This window comes from Esox lucius, chromosome 19, assembly GCF_011004845.1.
Source record: "Esox lucius isolate fEsoLuc1 chromosome 19, fEsoLuc1.pri, whole genome shotgun sequence".
Taxonomy (NCBI): Eukaryota; Metazoa; Chordata; class Actinopteri; order Esociformes; family Esocidae; genus Esox; species Esox lucius.
In genome coordinates, this window is record NC_047587.1 from 16493333 (window position 1) to 16518399 (window position 25067).

Consider the following 25067-nt stretch of genomic DNA (forward strand, 5'->3'; position numbering starts at 1 on the left):
GGCCCTGGATGAGTTATAGGCCTCCGCATCGCTGGATCTGAAAGCAGCATTGTGTGCCTTTAGCAGTTGTCGGACATCCGTTTATCCACGGCATCTGGTTGGGGAAGGTCTTTATTAGTCTATTGGTGGTGACATTGTTGTTGTAATCCAGAACAGAGGAAACATATGTTTCAAAGTCTATATGGGAGTCAAGGGTGGCTTGAGTCACAAACAAACTCCAGTCTCTGTGTTAAAACTGGTGCTGTAGAAGTGAATTTGACCCCTCTGGCAACACTTTGACTGTCCTCACTGATGGTTTTACACATTTAACACTAGAACCGCAGGCTTTTCAGACCCCCAGTATCTGCAAGACCAGAACACCATTTCTCATCATTAGCACATTATTAGCATACAAATTTTTCTCCGCAGCATCACCATCCAGCCAGAGCATCAGTTAATCTACCGAGTCATTATTAAAATATATAGAATAGTCAAAAAAAATAAAGAATAACTGATTGTTTGTTTTAAATGGTCAATGAATTTGAAAAAGAATGTGTTTGTATTGAAGGTCTTATCATACGAAAAAAACGAATAAGAGAATACAAAGAACAATTATTTCTAACACAGGCTATTTTCATTCATTTATTACGCCTTACAAATGTACAAAACACTTATACTATCCCAAAATCCAATTTTAATGATGTACAAGGCAAAATAATTAACATTATCAACCAGTTTGCGACGATCAAAGGATATATGCATGAATATCCGTACATAGGCCTAAAGCACGGTTGCATGATAAACACAATCCATTTCAAAGAATGAATAACACAGGCTACAGCCTATACGTATAAATAAGATGCCTAGATCCATAGATATGTAGCCTCTCTTCAAGTAAAAACATTGCAGTGTATTATTCAATTCATTTTATTTGTAAATTTGATTAGCAGATTAAAAGGATGATCTAGTAGTCTACACTGTCATGGTGCCTCCCATGGTCCCGCCTCGCTCTGGGGAAACTCGACTACATTGCTCCCAGTCGCCGGCCTATTAGCCACCACCATCCATTATTCCGGCTGCTACGCCGCATTCACAGAATACCACGGACTCTCCTCTATGACGCATAACTGTTCCTCAACACATCACCGGGGACTTCCCAACATCACGCACACCGGATCCTCAATACTACACCCTATGACTGCCCTTGTGTTTGTCAGTGTCTTTGTGGAGTACTGTCGGCTAGTTGTTTGTGTGCGCTTGTTCCTTTGTATACATTTGAGCTATTTCGACCTTAATTGTTTGTATTATATAGTACACTTTTCAGCTTAGTAAACACTTGTTTCACCATTCATCCTGCGCCTGGGCTCCTTGCTTACCACTGTGACATACATGACACATTTTTAATTCGATTAGCAGAGTAAAGGATAATTAATGGATAGCTTACATTAGCGTCTTGCAGTGGGATTTGCGGTCGCCGTTGGTTTGTTTGTTTGTTTTTGCGAGGAGGCTCATTATCAGAATCAGGTGAAGACCCGACATGCGGCACGTCGATTTCGCGGAACGATTTCTGATCCTTCATCTGACTCCATCTCAACAACATTTTGCAGAATATTCAATGCTATCAGGGCGTTGAATCGTCGGGTTCTGTTTGCCATTATGAATTAAATGCAGTAAATTGTGTCTGAGTTGTGTCTGACTTGCTCACAAAGTATATGCAATTTCTACCCTCATCATCATTCTTCATCATTACACTTCAGTCACATGCATAGGTGTATCTGGGTTGATAAGGGGGTTATCACCCATTCATCCTTTGACATCATTGCTATTTCATTGCTATTCATTAGATTAGATTACATTTTGTCATTGAACAAGTACAAGTATAGTAAAACGAAATGCAGATAGCATTTCACCGGAAATGCAAATAGAAGAGAGCTAAACATGTACAAGTGAAACAATTAAGAAAAGTCTCTGTTATAAGCGGGATGTATAAATTGAAGGCGCAAGGTGGCATGTGCAACTGAATTGCAGGGTTAGTAGCAGAGGTGGGGGACTCGTGTCACATGACTTGACTCGAGTCTGACTCGAGTCACAATTTTCAGGACTTGTGACTTGCTTGATTAAAGTATGAAAATGACTTGACTTGACTTTGACTTGAGAACAAGTTACTTGAGACTTGACTTGAAGTGGAAGACAATGACTTAAACTTATAATAAACAAACAGCAATAAAATTATTTTATATGTTGTGACATCAGCAGCACTAATCAGCGTATGTGCCTTTAACGCTGCACAATTTAAACCGCGCCAAACATGGCAGACAGTAACGTTAGTCGAGCTCCACAAATAGTATCGTTTGGATCATAGACTGTATATATAATGGACGACGCCCTTTCGCTCTTTTCCATTGGTGAAAAATGAAGCCACCAGTGTCCTGATACGGCGCTGACATCTTGGACTTGCGTCTGCGCAGATAGCGATCTTGGGACCAGTTCTGCGCAGTAGTTATGCGCAGTAGCGAGAAGGAAGTAAAGCCCTAAAGCCGCGAAATCAACGGCCCCACCCCTGTGCCCCGCCCTCACTCTCCCTCGCAGAATGCGCATACCGTAATCAATCGCAAGTCCAAGTACAGTACAACCTTTGCTTGTTAAACCTAGACGATATGTTATAGCCTAACTTACATCATGTTTAACCTTAATTTAGAATAGGCATAATACAAAAATAATTGGTAACTTCTAGCTAACGATCACCTGCTAGCTATTAACATGGCTATTAACGAGGCTTGTTGTCTTTTAGCTAACGTTAGCTAGCCCATTACATTTATTTACTAATTAAATAGCTTATAAATTTAACTTACCGAAAAAAATTCAAAGATCGATTGGAAATGCCAGATCGGTTAGCACAATGTACTGCAGAACAACCCATTATGTCCGTGTGAAATTATAGAAATTTAGAGATTAAATGTAAAGTTCCAATCTCCTCAGTCCTCCGAAGATTCAGTGGCTCCTCGGCTCAGATAGCTGTCAATCACAGCTGTGAATCACGACGTCACACCACCGTTTTTAGAGCATTAAATAACTAACTAAAAACAAACTTATTTTAAAAACAAACTCTTGAATTTACATTAGGGTGATACAAACTACAGTAAATGACAGAAACCAGCTTCGGAAAAAATATATTTGAAGGGTAATTTAATTGTTTAGTTGGTCTCGCGTCCCATTGAATAACATGGGGAGGGCGGGGTTTATGACCTATACTGGGACCACTCACCAGGGGGCGATCGAGATGTTTTGGCTTCACTTTTCAGGGCTTGTGCGGTACGCTTGGTTTGGATACAAGGACTTTGAACTGGACCGTGTGAATAAAAAAAGATTTGCCAGATGCAAAATATGCAACAACGTCAAATTTAATTCGTCATTTTAAGAACCACAAGGAAAGGTAAGAAAGTAATCTCAGTTTCACTAAGATCTATAACGATTAAGTAATGAATTAATCTTTTGTTTGTTATAATTTGGCCTTGGTTGCATATTTTATTTTATTTTTTCTTGTTAGAAATGTGACCATTATCATTACAGAATACATCTGGTAAATAGATGTAAGGGAATTTGACTATAACAGTGGCATAGCCTGAATTTTAATGTTGATGTGCATCTTAAAATGAGCTGGCATGTGTATTATTACACGTAGGACATAATGTCTGTATTAAATGTGCGCATTTTCAAGTGTTCGTGGACTGCGTGTGGAAACTAAAAAGCATTGTGCTTACTCCGTAACAGTTAACTTTACTGCATGAAAGGCTAACATGGAGGCGCCGATGTGATTACTAGCACCTAAACATTTCGAAGAGTTTTTTTTTTTTACTCATACAGACAAGAATAATTACAGCGTAATTACATATTGGGCAGTTTTTCAGTCACAATAATTAGTTTATAAGGTTGTTATTATTAGCCCTTATTACATGGATTGGCTGAATTCCAGTGCAGAATGCGTGTTATTTCTTGATAACAGACCGTTGCCATTAAAAACAGCGCGTTGCTATGGATGCAGCAGGATTCTAACCAGAGACGGAACGGAACCAGAGACGGAATTTTCTTTAGAGGAAGCAATACAATCATTTTTAAATCAATAAATTCCTTTTGAAATCAATATTTTGTGTCAAATTATTGATTTATTTGGTAGGTAGCCATGTAATAAGCGGGATAAGGTATAGCGAGGCGGTTGTTATAGCGAATACAACCCCTTCAGGCTGATTCAAGATCCCTCCGCTTCGTCCCCCCAAAAAATTGTACCGCGGAGGAGAAAAATATTTGATTTTGAAATCGAGCTTCGCACCAAGCGCACGTCAGAAATAGAGGACAGTGTGTGTGTGTGCGTGTTCATCTCTTTAGTACTGTGACTTGACTTGAAACTTATAAGGACTCGACTTGACTTGCTTAGGGTGAACCCTTGACTTGACTTGCTTGATTTATCTGAACTGTGACTTGAGACTTGACTCGAGACTTGATGGTTAAGACTTGAGACTTGCTTGGACTTGACCATGTGTGACTTGTCCCCATCTCTGGTTAGTAGCAATTAGGTTCCCGGGGAGCATGAACATGTAACAACTGAAAAACATTGTAAACAACATGTACACAATTTCAAAGAATGATTCACAGTAGCCTACATGAAAATATAGAAAAGTCATTTGTCGATTTTATTATGATAACATGGTGATCGTTGGTATTTCGTTTTGTGAATAGTTATTTAGTCTAATACATTTGTAGAACCTTAATCTTCAGTAAAGCAAGCAGAGAAAATTCAAACAGAAATGACAGGATGTCTATGAGATTTTGTTTATGCAATAAGTTTGTTGAATTGGAAATTGGTAGATAATGTCTGGTACTTTGTTTTGTGAATAAGTATTGCGATTTACATTTGATGAATTACAAGTTGAATCTCCTATTAAAAATGTTTTGCATGGTCAGGGAAATCTTGAATTTCAATTTGTGAGTTCATTCAAATTCAACCAAGACTATCATTCATCTGGGAGTATTGTGCATTTATCCACTGACATCATGCATTTAGTGAGGGACTGATTAGCTCCTTGGTACCATTAGCAGCTGCCTGGGTACCACCGCTAAGTGCCTTGGGCTGTTTTAAGGCCGATTAAACAGGGTAAGAAAAACAGGTGAAGTCTCTAGTTTTCCGTTTGTGATTTAAGAATTCTGACAATGGAACAATGTAATATACGCCTATTTCTGAAAAGTCATGGAAGGAGGAGGGTGTAGCTTTCAAAATGGCAGTTTTATTTTATTACAGTCTCAAACGCCAATTCCCCTAGGCATTTGGCGGTCCTAGTGTTAATGAGGGGTAAATACTTGGGGTGTACAAACAATGAAAGATAATCAGAGGGAAGGGGAATGGCTTTGTACGCTTCCATAATGCTTGTATACACATGGTCTAATGTATTGTCTCCTCTGGTGGGGCAGGAGACATTTAGGTGGAATTTGAGAAAACTGTTTTCAGATTTGAATGGTTGAAATCCCCTGCAATGACAAAAACACCATCCGGGTGTTCCGTCTGCTGTATGCTAATGGCAGCCCACAGTTATTTCATTGCTAGTTTAGCGTATATCAGCTAGTGCTGTAGTTGTGTTACAAATATTCATATTTTTATAGATGTTTGGAAAAGTGAAAACAACCCTATGCAGGCTCAAATTTTCACGGATAATGACATCTTTAAATGTAAATATGTTCTGTGTTTTAAATATGTTATATTGCTAATCTAGGAAATATATTTTAATATTTGCACTTTTATTGGGTCAGTTGTTTGTACAGTGGGCCTATAGTATAGGCTGTCTCTGCATGTATTTTGTTGAGCAGTAGAGATTGTCCTTAATGTATTATCCTCTTAGTTATTACTTTCAATTGAAAAGACAGTCTGCTAAATTATATAAATGTAAAAGATATCTTGCAGTAAGGTGTTGCATTTCAAGAAATGTTCTAACATTATTAAAATTAGAAAGGACCTATAAATTCATAAATTCTGTGGTGTGACGAACTGATGATGACTACTGCCACTCCCATGGCCATGCCTCCTCACACATCCGTGACCACTCCTACCACCTAAGACCCTTTTTGATTGAGAAATACCCTGAGCATGTCAATCTTGTATAAAGAGCAGCACTCTATTGTTCCCAATACATTTATGTTATGTGGTGGTCATTACATGAACAAACTGTTCTGTCTACCGGGAGATCTTTTTCATATTAATTTCAATAGTTGACTGAGTTGTTTTATTTAAGCTTCATACAGCTGTAATGACAATCCTGCATCTGTTAGACTGTTAATGTCATGCAGGAATGTTATTTTAATCATATACATTGACCAAACGCTAAAGTGAAGTTTTTGGTTATGAGCCAGCTCCTATTTACATTAGCTTTCGCGCCCAACTCTGGCAGCATTTATTAACACCACTGATGAGAATACTTAAATCCTGTAGCTAGTTAGCAAGTCCACATTGGCCCCAGTATTGCTGGGGTGTGAATGTTAGATCAGTCTTTTATTTTTGGGTATTGTAAGATTAGTAATACCAATATGATACCAGCCATTATACATTTTATTTTATACAAAACATTTTCAACCCTCTGTGAGACACTTGGTCCATGTCTGGTTTATCATAATGAGTGCAAAATGTTAGTATGTGTAACGCAGACAAATCTAAAAGTAATGCAATATTATTACTTTTTGGATAATACTGGTCGTAAGTTATTATGTTAATCTATTTTAAGTTATTAATTTGACTTTAATAAAAATCTAATACACAATGCCAACTGAAAGGAGATATCCCTTATTTTCTCACACTTTTACAAGTTTGCTAAATTACAGCAACACTATGGTTTTCAAACCAGCTCTCCCCTTATATCACACTAGGGATGGGTATTGGCAAGTACCTTGTGATACAATACAAATCACCATACACGTTACAATTCAATACATCACGATTCATCACAATATCATTACTGAATCACAATACTTATTGAAGAGCTAAAGAAAACTTCAAATAATATTAAGTTATCAATTTGAATGGACAATCTTTAGCTAATCCCCATAAGAAACTCCTAATGAACTCCTAACTTCTAAATGTAGACCCCTTTAGACCCCAATAGAATTCTAGAATGCTGCTGTTGATTACAGAAAATTATACAAAATTATACAAAATAAATTATATTTTCTCACACATTACAAACAAACAGACATAGCACAAAAAACTGAAACAAATTACAATTACAATATTAACTTTGTTTTAAAGAGCACATCCAAATTAAATAATGTATTATTCAATTTGACAACGCATTAATGTAACTTGGAATATTATAATTCATTTTCTCCCATTAACAATCAATAGAAAGAAACAGACTTCTAAGTGATATATTGAGACAAGATTGAGTGAGCAGTCAAATTATGTCCATACAGCGGATCATAATGTGGTCATAAAGTAAGCACAAGGCAAATCTCAAGACATACAAGACATACATGTATTTTTATAAATGATAAGGGGAGGTTTGTGGTGTACATCTTTTGGCAGATGCAGGACATCATCGCGATCAAGTGACAACGTCTTCAGCGAAGCACAACATTACTGCTTCTTGACTAGCTAGTGAAAGTGACAGCTTATTGCAGCAAAAGCAAAACATTTAATCTGACAGACAAAACAAACGAGACAATTAGTTGTCTAGTTAGCAATGGCATTTTCCACATTTTAATGAAATCTGATGAAATGCGAGAAAACAACCAAGCTACTGGAACACTTCCCATTATACTAGACTGAGCAAGCAACCATTCAAGCTCCACAGCTGATGTGTTTGTCTATCAAGTTATCACGACAGGGATGCTATTGTCATCAAAAAAACATTACCAACATTTCACAGCGTAAATGGAGTTTATTGCTCACTCACCTCGACATCATTATCGCTTTCAAAGACCAAGGACGTTTCTACCTCGTATCACCAAACAACACAGAAAGAATCTCTCTAACGTAAAAAGTTATGGCCGTTTTGGTGCTAGCATTTTAGTAAGTATATTCATAATAAAAAAAGAGTCAAATGACAGCATTCTTATTAATGATGACATCCATGGGAATACATTAACAGCCTTTTATCAGGTGGATTTTGTGATACATGTTAAATAAACACGCCCGTTCAGCGACCGCTATAGTCATTTTAAAAGACGGCTGTCGACAGCATAATAAATAAATAAACATCGATTCCACACATCAGAATATTACGGAGCCCCCTTGGGGTCAGCTGAGAAAAAATTAAATAAACTTGGGCACAGAATAAAAATCCATTCCCTTGGTTTTATAATCTGTTCGCACGGATTCATAATTCATGCCCTCAGTTTTATAAAATGTTCGCACGGTTTTGCAATCTGTGCGCACGGTTTTGCAATGTGTGCGCACAAATTTGTAAACGTGCCCACGTAAAAGCGCGAAACATGTGTAACATTTACAACAAAGGTAAAGAGGAGCTTTACCAAAATAATTTTACCGCTTGCTGTTCTCATCTTCATCCTAGGTCAAATGCAAGATAGTAAGGTAGAATTGTCTTTAGCTAGTTTGGAAGTTTCTAGACTTGGAACCATTCTTTCTGACCCTTCTCTTTTCAGTTCAAGTTTGTTTATGTAATATACAAACAATTAAGGTATATGGAGTAAAAAGGACCCGGGAACAAAGTAAAACCTTTAGATTCAGACCCATTCACTTCAGATTTTGTTAGGGTAAAGACTTAATTTCTATTTGAATAAAAAATGTATGTCTAATAAATGTTGGTCTCATTAGATCGGAGAATATTATTCCTCATGATTCAGGTGGTATGCCATATACCTTTTACTCAGGAGTGGATTCTGTCTAGACACTCCACCATTAAAGGCCTGATTGTTGAAGTGCTGCAGAGATAGTTGTCTTTCTGGCAGTTTCTCACATTTATGCAGCTTGTTTAGAGCTGACCATGGCCCTTCTTACCTGCTTACTTCGTTTGGCTGGAGAGCATGGTCTAGGAAGAGGTTCCAAACCTCTTCCATTTCACTAGTAATGGTGCCCACTGTGCTCTTGGGAACTTTCTATGCTTTATACATTTTTTATAATTTTCTCCAGATATATGCTTCAACACAATTCTTGGATCTCTATGAAGAGGTCCTTAGACTTCACAGCTTGTTTTTTGCTCTGATATGCACTGGGACATGTGAGACCTAATATATACACAGGTGTGTGCCCTTCTAAATTGTGTCCAGTCAATTGAAATTCCCATAGGTGGTCTCCAGTCAAAAATGACTGAAGGACAGGGTGCGTCTGAGGTCTAAATACTTATGTACATGACAGACAGATGGTTGACAATTTAATGGAAAAAACAACATAAAGGGTCTCAGTCAGGTATTGGGCCACCACCACATTGTCATCCTGAAAGAAACACAGTAATTAACCCTCTAAAGTTACTTAGATCTTGCCATCTTGATTCATCTTGCCATCTTGATTCTAAATTGCGGTCAACTGGGACTGCTCATCAGTTTTACATGATACAGGGCATGATAGGATTTTAGTTTCAGAATTGTATCATCCAGAAAACCTGTATGGAAGCCATCTGCATTATGTTCCACCATTCATTTATTCAGGTTTTTCCTTTAATTAGGCACCTGTTCGTATTTCATTTTCAATAAAATGTCAAAAGTCTAAACATGTGTTTTAACTTTGTCATTATAAGGCATTTTGTGCAAATTAATTACAAAACAAAACATTTAATCAAAAAGTCTATACCGAGGAGAAAGTACAGAGAAAGTGAAGCGGTCTGAATACAGCTCCGGAAAAGATTTAGACCACTCATCATTTTTCTTAAATCAACATCTCTACATGTATGGCAGCCATTCCATTCCAGTGTCTGTTAAATTCCAACAAAGGCACACCTCATTTTACTTAATGAGGTACTGATTATGTGATTACCTGAACCAAATCTAATTTAATGAGAAAAAGTATAAAAATCACTGCTGTGGTCATCACTATCCTCTTGCAATAGGAAAAGCTGGATGGCAAAAACAGCGCATATAGTACCTCAAAGGTAATAAAAAAATAATACTATTCAGCGTGACAAAAGAGTTGAAAAGAAAAGCTTAGAGTGAGGAAAAGAAGGGTTCAATTCCGGCTTTAGTGGCAGGGATACAGTGAGCGTCAGGTTGCTTCCATCCTGAAAATTTCAAAGACGACGGTTCATAAGAACAAGGTCAAGCAACAGACATTGGGACAACAAAACTACAGACTGGCAGAGGGCGAAAATAACGGTCCACTGACCGAGATGACCGTCAACTCATTCGAATGTCACTCAACAACCGTAGGATGGCATCAAGTGACCTATAAAAAGAAAGGCAAACAGCAGCTAGGGTGAAGTGCAAGGCGTGGACTGTTCGAAACAGGCTCTTAGGGGCAGGGCTGAAGTCATGCAAAGCTAGACAAAAGCCCTTCATCAATGAGAAGCAAAGAAGAGCCAGGCTGAAGATTGCAAAAGGCCGTAAGGATTGGACCGTAGAGGAATGGAATAAGGTCATCTTCTCTGACAAGTCAAATTTTCAGCTTTGCCCAACACCTTGTTGTCTAATGGTTAGACGAAGACCTGGAGAGGCCTACAAGCCACAGTGTCTTGCACCCACTGTGAAATCTGGTGGAGGATCGGTGATGATCTGGGGATGCTTCAGCAAGCCTGGAATCGGGCAGATTTGTCTTGTGAAGGACACATGAGTCAAGCCAAGTACAAGGTTATCCTGGAAGAACACCTGATTTCTCAAAAAAATGCAAATTAATTATTTAAAAATCATACAATGTGATTTTCTAGATTTTTTTTAAATTACAGACCTCTACATGCTTTGTAAGTAGGAAAACCTGCAAAATCTGCAGTGTATCAAATACAGGTGCTGGTCATAAAATTAGAATATCATCAGAAAGTTGATTTATTTCAGTAATTCCATTCAAAAAGTTAAACTTGTATAATGTATACATTCATTCCACACAGACCGATATATTTCAAGTGTTTATTTCTTTTAATTTTGATTATTATAACTGGCAACTAATGAAAACCCCAAATTCAGTATCTCAGAAAATTTGAATATTGTGAAAAGCTCTAATCAGCTAATTAACCCAAAACACCTGCAAAGGCCTTTAAATGGTCTCTCAGTCTAGTTCTGAAGGCAACACAATCATGGGGAAGACTGCTGACTTGACAGCTGTCCAAAAGACGACCATTGACACCTTGCACAAGGAGGGCAAGACACAAAAGGTCATTGCTAAAGAAGCTAGCTGTTCACAGATCTCTGTGTCCAAACACATTAATAGAGAGGCGAAGGGAAGGAAAATATGTGGTACAAAAAAGTGTACAAGCAATAGGGATAACCGCACCCTGGAGAAGATTGTGAAACAAAACCCATTCAAAAATGTGGGAGAGATTCAACAAGAGTGGGCTGCAGCTGGAGTCAGTGCTTCAAGAACCAACACGCACAGACGTATGCAAGACATGGGTTTCAGCTGTCGCATTCATTGTGTCAAGCCACTCTTGAACAAGACACAGCGTCAGAAGCGTCTCGCCTGGGCTAAAGACAAAAAGGACTGGACTGCTGCTGAGTTATGTTCTCTGATGAAAGTACATTTTGCATTTCCTTTGGAAATTAAGGTCCCAGAGTCTGGAGGAAGAGAGGAGAGGCACATAATCCACGTTGCTTGAAGTCCAGTGTAAAGTTTCCACAGTCAGTGATGGTTTAGGGGTGCCATGTCATCTCCTGGTGTTGGTCCACTGTGTTTTCTGAGGTCCAAGCCAAGGTCAACGCAGCCGTCTACCAGGAGGTTTTAGAGCACTTCATGCTTCCTGCTGCTGACCAACTTTATGTAGATGCATATTTATTTTTCCAACAGGACTTGGCATCTGCACACAGTGCCAAAGCTACCAGTACCTGGTTTAAGGACCATGGTATCCCTGTTCTTAATTGGCCAGCAAACTCGCCTGACCTTAACCCTATAGAAAATCTACGGGGTATTGTAAAGAGGAAGATGCGATATGCCAGACCCAACAATGCAGAAGAGCTGAAGGCCACTATCAGAGCAACCTGGGCTCTCATAACACCTGAGCAGTGCCACAGACTGATCGACTCCATGCCACGCCGCATTGCTGCAGTCATTAAGGCAAAAGGAGACCTGACTAAGTATTGAGTGCTGTACATGCTCATACTTTTCATGTTCATACTTTTCAGTTGGCCAACATTTCTAAAAATATTTTTTTTGTATTGGTCTTAAGTAATATTCACATTTTCTGAGATACTGAATTTGGGATTTTCATTAGTTGTCAGTTATAATCATCACAATTAAAAGAAATAAACATTGGAAATATATCAGTCTGTGTGTAATGAATGAATATAATATACAAGTTTCACTTTTTGAATGGAATTACTGAAATAAATCAACTTTTTGATATTCTAATTTTATGACCAGCACCTGTACTTGTTCTCCCCACTGTACCTATGAATAGTAAACCTAGAAAAACTGATAATTTTGCAGTGGTCTCTTTATTTTTTCCAGAGTGGCATTGTATTTGCAGACATTCTAAGTTGCACATCAATACATAGGTGAAAACAAAACAGAAGCCTACTCCAATGTTTCCGTGCTTGGCAAAAACGCATTTCTTGTCAACAAAGGCATGACTACAATCCAAATGTACTTTACTTACCCTCTGGTGTATTGAATGTGTCCCTCAATATCAACAGATAGCAGTGACCTGTCAGCATCCAGCAGAGCTGAGAAACTATCATCTTTCAGTTTTACAAAAACTGTATATATTTATGTGACCATCAGCAAAATATTTTGTCAGTGACTGCCAACTTGGCTAGTCTAATATTCTCTCTTAAATACTGTATCTGTAACCATTCCGTGCCTTTCAAAATACCTTACTGGTTTTTGTTTCCAACAGTTACAGCAACTCCTCTGGCCGTACTCATGTGCAGTAAGTCTTAGTTTACACCTCATCAACCCTTATTGTAAGTCCACTAGACTTATGGCTTTGGTCCTAAAAAAGAGCATTCAGCAGTTTCCTTATAATCAAACGGCGTGTGAAGGTGACATGTTCAATCGATCTCATGCAATTTACTTCCCAGTGTGTCAGGGGTTTTCGCTCACTGCTGTTTTAAGAGCCGGGATGCTGCCAACAGATCTGCAGCTGCTGATGTGTGTTAGTGAGAAAGTGAGAGAAAGACAGGGAGTTCGAAAGAAAGGAAGACATTGAGAGAAGCTAGAGATTGTAAAGAAATATGTATCACAATTATGAAACAAAATGTGTATCACTCAATTTATTTGCTATTTTGGCTATGGCTTATTTTTGTTTCATAATTAATCATCCTTTTAATTATAGTTTAACTTAGTCAAATATAAGCCACACAATTATGCCAGCCACAATATGACACTCCTTGAAAAGAGAAGGGTACAGAGTATGGTTCATTTTCACATAGTTATGTTTATTGAAAGTCTTTTAACATTAGAATGAGAAAAAGTATTTCATGGAGCACAATACAATGCAAAATTCAAGCATCAAACTCAAATAAGTTAAGACAATCTTGAATATCATTCTTGATTTATTCCTTAATGTTTTTGTTAAATAAATAACTTTTATTGAGTAACAATGAAACTATATTTTTGTCCTTTATTTGGAAATTACAAATTGGAATGAAGACAAGGATGCTATGAGATTATTTTTATATTTTATACAAAATATAATGACAATCCCTGTAGGATTCACATACTTTCAAGCAGTAATGTACACTCACTTAAAGGGTTATTAGGAACACCTGTATTTCTCATTAATGCAATTATCTAATCAACCAATCACATGGCAGTTGCTTCAATGCATTTAGGGGTGTGGTCCTGGTCAAGACAATCTCCTGAACTCCAAACTGAATGTCAGAATGGGAAAGAAAGGTGATTTAAGCAATTTTGAGCGTGGCATGGTTGTTGGTGCCAGACGGGCCGGTCTGAGTATTTCACAATCTGCTCAGTTACTGGGATTTTCACGCACAACCATTTCTAGGGTTTACAAAGAATGGTGTGAAAAGGGAAAAACATCCAGTATGCGGCAGTCCTGTGGGCGAAAATGCCTTGTTGATGCTAGAGGTCAGAGGAGAATGGGCCGACTGATTCAAGCTGATAGAAGAGCAACTTTGACTGTTACAACCGAGGTATGCAGCAAAGCATTTGCACGAGCTCACCAAAATTGGACAGTTGAAGACTGGAAGAATGTTGCCTGGTCTGATGAGTCTCGATTTCTGTTGAGACATTCAGATGGTAGAGTCAGAATTTGGCGTAAACAGAATGAGAACATGGATCCATCATGCCTTGTTACCACTGTGCAGGCTGGTGGTGGTGGTGTAATGGTGTGGGGATGTTTTCTTGGTACACTTTAGGCCCCTTAATGCCAATTGGGCATCGTTTAAATGCCACGGCCTACCTGAGCATTGTTTCTGACCATGTCCATCCCTTTATGACCACCATGTACCCATCCGCTGATGGCTACTTCCAGCAGGATAATGCACCATGTCACAAAGCTTGAATCATTTCAAATTGGTTTCTTGAACATGACAATGAGTTCACTGTACTGAAATGGCCCCCACAGTCACCAGATCTCAACCCAATAGAGCATCTTTGGGATGTGGTGGAACGGGAGCTTCGTGCCCTGGATGTGCATCCCACAAATCTCCATCAACTGCAAGATGCTATCCTATCAATATGGGCCAACATTTCTAAAGAATGATTTCAGCACCTTGTTGAATCAATGCCACATAGAATTAAGGCAGTTCTGAAGGCGAAAGGGGGTCAAACACAGTATTAGTATGGTGTTCCTAATAATCCTTTAGGTGAGTGTATAAGGCACCTCTGGAATTTGGGGTACATAGCAATTATACCAAAGCTCTCCGTGTTATCCAGGCACTCTGTTGCGTATTGCTAAGGCCAGCCATTGTACTTTGCCCTCCTAAAAGATTTACTTCTTGGTAAAGATGACCACTTCACTACAGAACATTTGCATTGCTGTTTATCAGGTTGATCTAAGACTCAAAATATATGACTTACTTGTGGTTAAATTATTCAAAGAAAAAAAAAATCATAATACTGAAATGGTGATTTCGAGTGAACAGCCGTGGAGAAAAAGCATAATAATTATTTATTCTCTATATTGTGTATAGTTTTCTTGGTGAGCATGGAGTTGCCGTCCATTACCCAAATGGTAGCAGACAGCTACTATGCTTGTTGAAACGATGAATCGGCACCCCTACATACTTGTACATTGGACAGCAGAGAGGCTATCCATTTTTGACCATTGGCTTTAGTTGGCCATGGCAAGCTTTAAAGATCAAGACAATAGCCATATACAAGCAGGATGTATAAGTTTGGTGCTGAATAGAAGTCTGTTAATTTCGGAGCAACAATAAGCAAAGAACAATTTTGTGACGCATTATCTCTAAAAGGCCTATGAGAAACAGAATAAAACTGCTTGTCTATTGGCCAAAATCAATAGAATCATTGATCAAATTAGGAAATATATCCTGCAAAATTGCAAATTAAAAACTTTGGAGCTCTAAAAGAGATCCAAGGATCAAAGAGATCCAAAAAACACTCTTTAATCTATAACGTCAAGAGTTAAAATAATTGGACAATCAAAGCCGGAGTCATTATAGATTACTTGGGATAAAACATAACCAAGTAATTTGGGTATGAGTAAACAATTGGGCAAAACTTAGATACAGTCCAGGGGGCTCATTATGCAAATTTGTACAAATGAAATGTAAAAAGGACGTATGCATAGAAAAAGGAAAAATTATTCAGAAAATCTAATGTGGTCTATGAGAACTTAATTTGAAGAACAAAATAAATGCAAAACCAGACTAAATACAAGTAAAAAAAACGATGTAGAAAATGATTTCTGGGAATTATCCAACTTCTTTTTAGAGTTCTCCTAGGAGTTGTTAATTAACAAATATTTAGCTAGTTACTGTTTTGACACCCACGGCGGTATTTGGGACCCAGAAGCACCCCCGCCCAGCACTTGAGTTTGGTGAGTTTGGATAAATTAGGGACACCTGTGGCTTAATAAGCTCTCTCCTTGTCCGGTATAAAGCAGGTGCAGAATCACAGCCCGATGAGAACAATAATGAGAATGCGGACTGACAAGGGAGGCTGACTACTGGCGTATGTTGGGTTGCTGCTGGTTACACAGGTTTTTCTTTGAAAAGTGAATGTTACTGTATTTTCCAATAATGGTTAAGTCCTCACAGTGGGTACTTTTGCTTTTGTAATCATAAAGACTTTACTTGGACCTCTATTACTTATTATATAAAAGGAATAAAAGACAGTTTTAATTTTAGTTTATTTTCCACTCCCGCAGAGAAAAGTGGTCACATTAGCTTATACTAAAGCTTTTATAGTATACTGACAGAAAAAGTGTAGTACTTTCTCTAGTGTGCTAAGGACATAGAGAAAGGTACCAGGGGATAAGAGAATAATGTGCTTTATTAAAAGCAACACTGGAAAGAGCTCTAAGCCTATGGCAATTATTACATGATTGTCTGATCGCTATTATTTGAGCTGACCATGATCAATTTGGACAAAATTTTTATTCCACAATTATGTTTCGATTCAAATAAGAGAATTTTGCAACAAGAAGAACGTTTCCAAATCTGGATGTCTCTCAGCTACCAGCTGTGCGTTTGACAGCTCTGGGGGAAGTTAGGCAGCCAGTTACAGACCATTACTGACTTTTGCTGCTTTATTTCAGTGTGTTTCATGTAATTGTTGCAAAATTATAAATATATTTTTTTTAACTTGAGGAGTGGACCAACATAAAAGGCCAACAACGTGATCAACTCTATATGGAGATGTGTTGCACTGTGAGGCAAATGGTGGTCACAACAGATAATGACTGGTTTTCGGACCCCCCCAATACAGTGAAACTGCACATTTTAGAGTGGGCTTTTATTGTGGCCAGCTTAAGGCACACCTGTGCAATAATCATGCTGTTTACCATCTGATTTAGAAATTTAAGTGCAGATTATTAAATGTGATTAATTAATCTGAAGATTAACCAATTTTATTTTGAATCTTTTGTTAGACTTCTTCCAAATGCAATATTTTCTCCCTATAGAAAAGTATCCATGCATTAGCTTTCTTTACAGAACATCTTTTTTTTGTATCATAATCTGAATATCTCTGACTCATAAGGCTGTATTATTATGGAAATGCACTGGACAGTGTTATGGTGAGATAAAAAATAATAATGAATGGTAGATTTTCTACCTGCAAACAAGGATAAACATGTTTTAAACTGTCCCCAGATGTTCAAACAGTTCTTCATTAATGACAATGGAATGGCTGCATATAGCATAGCGGTTAGAATTTGGCTAGTAACTGAAAGCTTGCTGGTTTGAATCCTAGAATCAGCAATGTTAAATACTTGTCCTTGTGCCTTTGAGCAAGGCACTTAACCCTAATTTTCCTTATAAGAGTGTCTGCTAAATTACTAATACATGAAACGTACAAATGTGACTAATGTGAAAAAGTGTTGAGAGAAGGTGGGCCTAGGTATAGCCGTGGCAAAATGTTTTGATCAGGAGGTGATAATTATGGCAGAGCACAGAGTGGTATTAAACATATCTGAAACGGAACAAACTCTGACTCTGATGGAGGATGCATGCCCATTGGTCAGGTTTATGTGTCTCACCAACGAATGAACAATGTTCTTGCAAGGCATCCTAAAAATTGTTGGTGGTAACATCATACAAAATGGTTGATTTACACTGGATCATATAGTACATAAAAAGTGCAACTATAAATTCAATAACTTTCAGTTGAAAACTATAACTCTACTATAAGTTCTAATTAGACAAAGAAGAACAAACATTTTAACAAGTGGAAATATTTTAATATGTTGACAAATGTTATATATAGTTAACTTTGTTCTTTAAATCAATTGCACATGGCAAAGGCAACAATAGGGATGGCTGTTATTATTCATAGTTTTTTTTTGATTAACGAAGGGAAACTACTGTATATCAGAGAGGATTCAGTAGCCCTATGGATTTGTATTGACCAACTCCACTGTTAGTACAAATTATATCAAATGTGTTTGATTATACATAATTTGGGTATTTAATCACACAGTTCAGCATTGAGTGGCAACACATCTGGTACCCACATATCAACTGTGTGACATTAACAAATTTAAGTATGTGAGGTTCTCACGCCATTCCGGTTCCAACTCCTCCCCGTCACGCGCCTCACCTACCACCGTTAAGCTCCCACTCCCCGATACGCATGAACGCATCCAGCAATCCAGACCCCAATCACCAGAATACTAAACACCTGTGTCCAGTTTCCTTCCCTATTTAACCTGTGCTCTGCCGCCATTCCAGTGTGAGGTATTGTTCGTAGTGGACCTGCCAAGCCTTTGTATAGCTCGCGGTATTTGCGGTTTTGACTCCCAGCGTGTTGTTTTCGTTCTTCCTTCCCGTTCCCGTCCTATCTCCTTATCCAGAAACCTGCGTCCTGACCTGCCTGCCCCTTGGATTCTCCTCCCGCCTAACCCTGCCTGTATTGTTGCCCTCGTGGACTGATCACCCGGAATTCCGACTTACCTGCCTGCCCCTGGATTCTATTGTCGTCTATCCCTGCCTGTACTGTTGCCTTCGCGGACTCATCACCCGGAATCTTGACCTGCCTGCCTGCTTTTGGTTTTCTCCTCTCTGTCAATTCCTGCCTGTGCCTTCGCCTTCGAGGACTGATCTCCTGGTTTCCGAAACCTGCCCGTCTTTACCGTTCTTGCTCCTGCCTGTACATATGTTGCTCATCTAATTAGTGTTTTCTTACCTTGGTAAGATCAGGTAGATTGCGTCAAGCAGTGATTGAACTATTCCAAAACACGTGGGAGATATAACAGCATTTTCAGGGTTCTTTCTCGAAAATCATTTTCTGAACGATAGTTGCACACAACGTTTACAAAAAGCTAAATGTTTCTTGTTGATACTTCATCACTGCTATAATTGTGTTTTTATAAAGAAACACCTGAATTATCTTAAGAAATAATATAATACAAAGCACAACTATTTGCGTAGATCATGGTTTTAAAGTAGAGTATGGTAGAAGAACACATCTTATGACAATCCAAAAACTGACTTTAAAACCGGCAGTAGGCTATTCTGTATTCTCTCCTAATTGGTCAGACATACTTTCAGTTTCACTTCCTGTTTTTTCCCGTTCTACAATGCTGAATAACGTTTGAAAACGAGTTCAGTTGGAGAAACATTTTTATATCCTTATTATGTCTGGCTTTTCTTTGTTGACTTGGGCAAACAATAAAACCAAGCACAAACTATAGTTGACATGGGCAAACTATAGTTTAGCGTTGTTGGCATTCAAGAGTTTAAAAAAAGAATGAATTACCAGATTTGTTTGTTTTAAATGTCAAATTAATTAGAGGAACACAGTAATGTTTGTATTTCAAGTCTTATGATTGGAATATGAAAAAAATATATATAATCTAAGATCACTAGCATTTTAATTTGTTTATTAGGCTCTAAAAACTAATTAAATTAAAATTCAAACTCTTCAGAATGAATCCAATAATGTAGTTTTCATTGTGAACTTATGATGTTCACAGCAAGTGCTAAGGGGGTGCTATCTTGATACATGGAGATGCTGAAATGTGCGAGATTTCATGATCTCAAGCATCTAGGCCTAATACTCAAGAAAATGCAGTTAAATGGCTTAACCAGGTTTAAGAGCCCTCACTCCACTCAAATTGACCTCATACAATCTATTCCATTACGAGAATTGTGAATTAATATTTTATCTCAGGAATTCTTAATACATCATGTGGAGTTTATTTAAGCTTTAAGTCAAATTGGCCAATATATTTATTTGAATAAAAGTCTGATAATCATAAATGACTGCCTTTTGTTTTTACTACTCTGTTTTTGCACAACACTCGAATGATTAAACTATATATAAGCATGCGGAGTACTGACTGTACATAAAGTAGGCATTTTCAACAACAAGAAATAACTAAATTGCATGAAGTCTAGACCTATAACTTCAAATTATGTATTAAATACAAGAACAAAATATAAAGTGTTGGCTGCCAAGACAATTACGTGCTAAATGTTTTAGGGAACATTTTGCCTATAGCATGTATGAAATAGTAAATGTACTTGATTGGAATTAAGTTAAACTAAAAATCCTTATCATGCAGCCAAAAATAAACAAAATATATATTATTTCAATGTGCTATATTGCAAATAAGGTGCACTCTTCATTTAGGTGGCCAAAGGAGAGTCAGGAAAATAATAATGTATTCAGGAGAATGGAAAAAAGACAACATACTGAATTATGAGAGATAAAGGGATGATTTAAACATCAAATTAAAAAGACTATCATGGGGACTCAAAGCAACAAAGCAGCAACTCTCCCCTGTCTGATGGATAACACAGTTTACGGGATCTTATAGGAGTCAAGTTTCTGTTGTTGACTGGCTTCTACTGCTTGATAAATATATCAGATTTGTCACTTGTCAGCTTCCACAAACAAACAAACCAATTATGACCATCAGTCAGTAAATACACAGTAAATGCATTCAGTGGATGGAGATTTAGCTGTGACAGACTGAAATAATAAATTAACATTTATTGTTGTGCGGATGATATCCCTAATGTGAGAATTGTATTATGCCATTACCTCTGCTGTAATTATTTAAAGACTATTGGCTTTTGGGAAGAAGCATACAGGTTATTGGGAGAAGTTTCATGGATGCCATCTGGGTTTGGAATTTCGTCATTTTAGGGGCAAAGCCAATTGGCCTTAGGTATCACAAAAATGTTCAGGGCAAAAAGGACATAGTGTGAAATAAAAGCATTTGGAGCTTACAAATAAACAACTTCAATTGCTGATGAGGAAAAAAAATACATGCCTGACATATATATGATATTATGTGTTATTCACTTTTTAATATCATATTTTTTTAATAACTTATTATTACTGATATGTTTTTTCCACATAAAAAGTTTCACAATCATGTTTTAATCTTTCAAAACTCCTCCTCCCCCAAAATGTTCATAGATTCTGGAATTTGTTTAATTTCAGATGTTTTAGTTGGGAGCGTTCACATGATGACAACAAACAGGCTGTGGTTGTATTCTTTACATCACATTCACCTGCAATAATGAGTATGACCTAAATAAACAAATGTAGTGACTTATTTGTACACGGAGCAAGTCGTTTTTGTTTTTTAATATTTCACCACAAACGCTGCCATGTCGAGTGATGTCAAACCTACTTCTCTGAGCTTTCAAAAAGCATTCAGGAGTATTCTCCCACTCAAAGTCGGAACTTTCCCACCTCCCAGTTGCTCATGAACGCAACTTCCAAAACAGAGATGTTAGATTCAGTTGAGAACTAAATATGTCAGCTATCTATCTGTACTAGCTAGCTTGCTTACCTGATTGTAGTCTGTTCTTGTGATTGTTCTCAGTTGCAAACTACAAACAAACTTTCAATCAAACTGCTGACTGTGAGATGTTGACAGTAGCAGGGGCATGGCCATGGCCGTTGAGGCCGTCGTGAAATTCCTACACTGGATGCCACAATTTTCATATCTGCTTTGATATCATTTGAACAGAGCATTTCTAGAAACCTAGTATTGGACATTGAACTTTCATTCAGTAAAACAATGTCAATGTCAGGTGGCTGATATTGGCTCGATTCAAGGTCAGGGCCTTGATGAGATGCTATTTTCAGAAAAGAGGCTGTCAGAGGCTTACTTATTTGTATCTCCCCATAATAATGTCCAATTTTCCCGCCTTATAATTACTGCTAATGATGCTTTCAGATAGGCAAATGGAACTTTAACAGACATACGAATAACATACGATGTGACTCTGTATTACATCCTAGGCTTTGCGAAGTGAGGCTCTGCATCTGCTAACCATGGGAAACAATTCATGAATTAGAGAGTGTGAAGTGAAAGACAACAACATCTGTTTCCTCAACCTGGTTCTTGGTTTCTGTGTACTTTGATAGTATATTAGTTTATTATTCATGACTTTTTAAAAATTCCTTTTTGTTTAACAGTCAGCGGCTTTGCATTACTATAATTCAAATATGGGCCCTTCTCTTACCCAAAAAGTTATTTTTTGTCATTAATTTGCTCTTCAAAGGGTACAGCATTTGTAGAGGTTCATTAATGTTGAACAAAGCTGTCTGCAATCACAGATCATCAGAGACAAAACTTAATTCTTTGTGCTCTTTTACTACAGGGAGTGAGATTTGATGGTTGTTTGTTGAAAGCTAAAGTCTTACATCAAAATCTGAGGAAAAGCATTTTTACATTGGTCAAAAAACAGTTTGAAGTGTTAAAGTTGAAGCCTTTCATATAGATACATCTGATTTGTTACACTATACTGTAGCTATTTGCCCAGCATTGTCCCGGTGGATTACTATGCCATAAGAAAACTCAGAGAGCAAGTTTAGCTTTAAAAAAAAGAATAAAATATCAAGCTCTAATTGAATATAACTACAGTGGGGAGAACAAGTATTTGATACACTGCCGATTTTGCAGGTTTTCCTACTTACAAAGCATGTAGAGGTCTGTTATTTTTATCATTGGTACTTCAACTGTGAGAGATGGAATCTAAAACAAAAATCCAGAAAATCACATTGTATGACTTTTAAATAATTTATTTGCATTTTATTGCATGACATAAGTATTTGATCATCTACCAACCAGTAAGAATTCCGGCTCTCACAGACCTGTTAGTTTTTCTTTAAGAAGCCCTCCTGTTCTCCACTCATTACCTGTATTAACTGCACCTGTTTGAACTCGTTACCTGTATAAAAGACACCTGTCCACACACTCAAACAGACTCCAATCTCTCCACAATGGCCAAGACCAGAGAGCTGTGTAAGGACATCAGGGATAAAATTGTAGACCTGCACAAGGCTGGGATGGGCTACAGGACAATAGGCAAGCAGCTTGGTGAGAAGGCAACAACTTTTGGCGCAATTATTAGAAAAATGAAAGAAGTTCAAGATGACGGTCAATCTCCCTCGGTCTGGGGCTCCATGCAAGATCTCACCTCATGGGGCATCAATGATCATGAGGAAGGTGAGGGATCAGCCCAGAATTACACGGCAGGACCTGGTCAATGACCTGAAGAGAGCTGGGACCACAGTCTCAAAGAACCATTAGTAACACACTACGCAGTCATGGATTAAAATCCTGCAGTACACGCAAGGTCCCCCTGCTCAAGCCAGTGCATGTCCAGGCCTGTCTGAAGTTTGCCAATGACCATCTGGATGATCCAGAGGAGGAATGGGAGAAGGTCATGTGGTCTAATGAGACACTCGCCGTGTTTGGAGGAAGAAGAAGAAGGATGAGTACAACCCCAAGAACACCATCCCAACCGTGAAGCATGGAGGTGGAAACATCATTCTTTGGGGATGCTTTTCTGCAAAGGGGACAGGACAACTGCACCGTATTGAGGGGAGGATGGATGGGACCATGTATCGCAAGATCTTGGCCAACATGCCGGTTCTTCCAGCATGACAACGACCCGAAACACACAGCCAGGGCAACTAAGGAGTGGCTCCGTAAGAAGCATCTAAAGGTTTCGGAGTGGCCTAGCCATTCTCCAGACCTGAACACAATAGAAAATATTTGGAGGGAGCTGAAAGTCCATATTGCCCAGCAACAGCTCCGAAACCTGAAGGATCTGGAGAAGGTCTGTATGGAGGAGTGGGCCAAAATCCCTGCTGCAGTGTGTGCAAACCTGGTCAAGAACTACAGAAAACGTATGATATCTGTAATTGCAAACAAAGGTTTCTTTACCAAATATTAAGTTCTGCTTTTCTATACCATACCATCTTCTTCCGCTTATCCGGGGCCGGGTCGCGGGGGCAGCAGTCTAAGCAGGGATGCCCAGACTTCCCTCTCCCCAGACACTTCCTCTAGCTCTTCCGGGGGGACACCGAGGCGTTCCCAGGCCAGCCGGGAGACATAGTCCCTCCAGCGTGTCCTAGGTCTTCCCCGGGGTCTCCTCCCGGTGGGACGGGACCGGAACACCTTCCCAGGAAGGCGTTCCGGAGGCATCCGAAAAAGATGCCCAAGCCACCTCAGCTGACCCCTCTCGATGTGGAGGAGCAGCGGCTCTACTCTGAGCTCCTCCCGGGTGACCGAGCTTCTCACCCTATCTCTAAGGGATCGCCCGGCCACCCTGCGGAGAAAGCTCATTTCGGCCGCCTGTATCCGGGATCTTGTCCTTTCGGTCATGACCCAAAGCTCATGACCATAGGTGAGAGTAGGAACGTAGATTGAGTGGTAAATCGAGAGCTTCGCCTTGCGGCTCAGCTCTTTCTTCACCACGACAGACCGATACATCGACTGCATTACTGCAGAAGCTGCACCGATCCGTCTGTCAATCTCCCGTTCCATCCTTCCCTCACTCGTGAACAAGACCCCTAGATACTTAAACTCCTCCACTTGAGGCAGGCACTCTCCACCAACCTGAAGCGGGCAAGCCACCCTTTTCCGACTGAGGACCATGGCCTCGGATTTGGAGGTACTGATTTTCATCCCCACCGCTTCACACTCGGCTGCAAACCGTCCCAGCGCATGCTGAAGGTCCTGGTTAGAAGGGGCCAACACGACAACATCATCTGCAAAAAGCAGAGACGAAATTGTGTGGTCCCCAAACCTGACACCCTCCGGCCCCTGGCTGCGCCTAGAAATTCTGTCCATAAAAATTACGAACAGAACCGGTGACAAAGGGCAGCCCTGCCGGAGTCCAACATGAACTGGGAACAAGTCTGACTTACTGCCGGCAATGCGGACCAAGCTCCTGCTTCGGTTGTACAGGGACCTGACAGCCCTTAGCAAAGGACCCAGGACCCCATATTCCCCAAGCACCCTCCACAAGATGCCGCGAGGGACACAGTCGAATGCCTTCTCCAAATCCACAAAACACATGTGGATTGGTTGGGCAAACTCCCATGAACCCTCCAA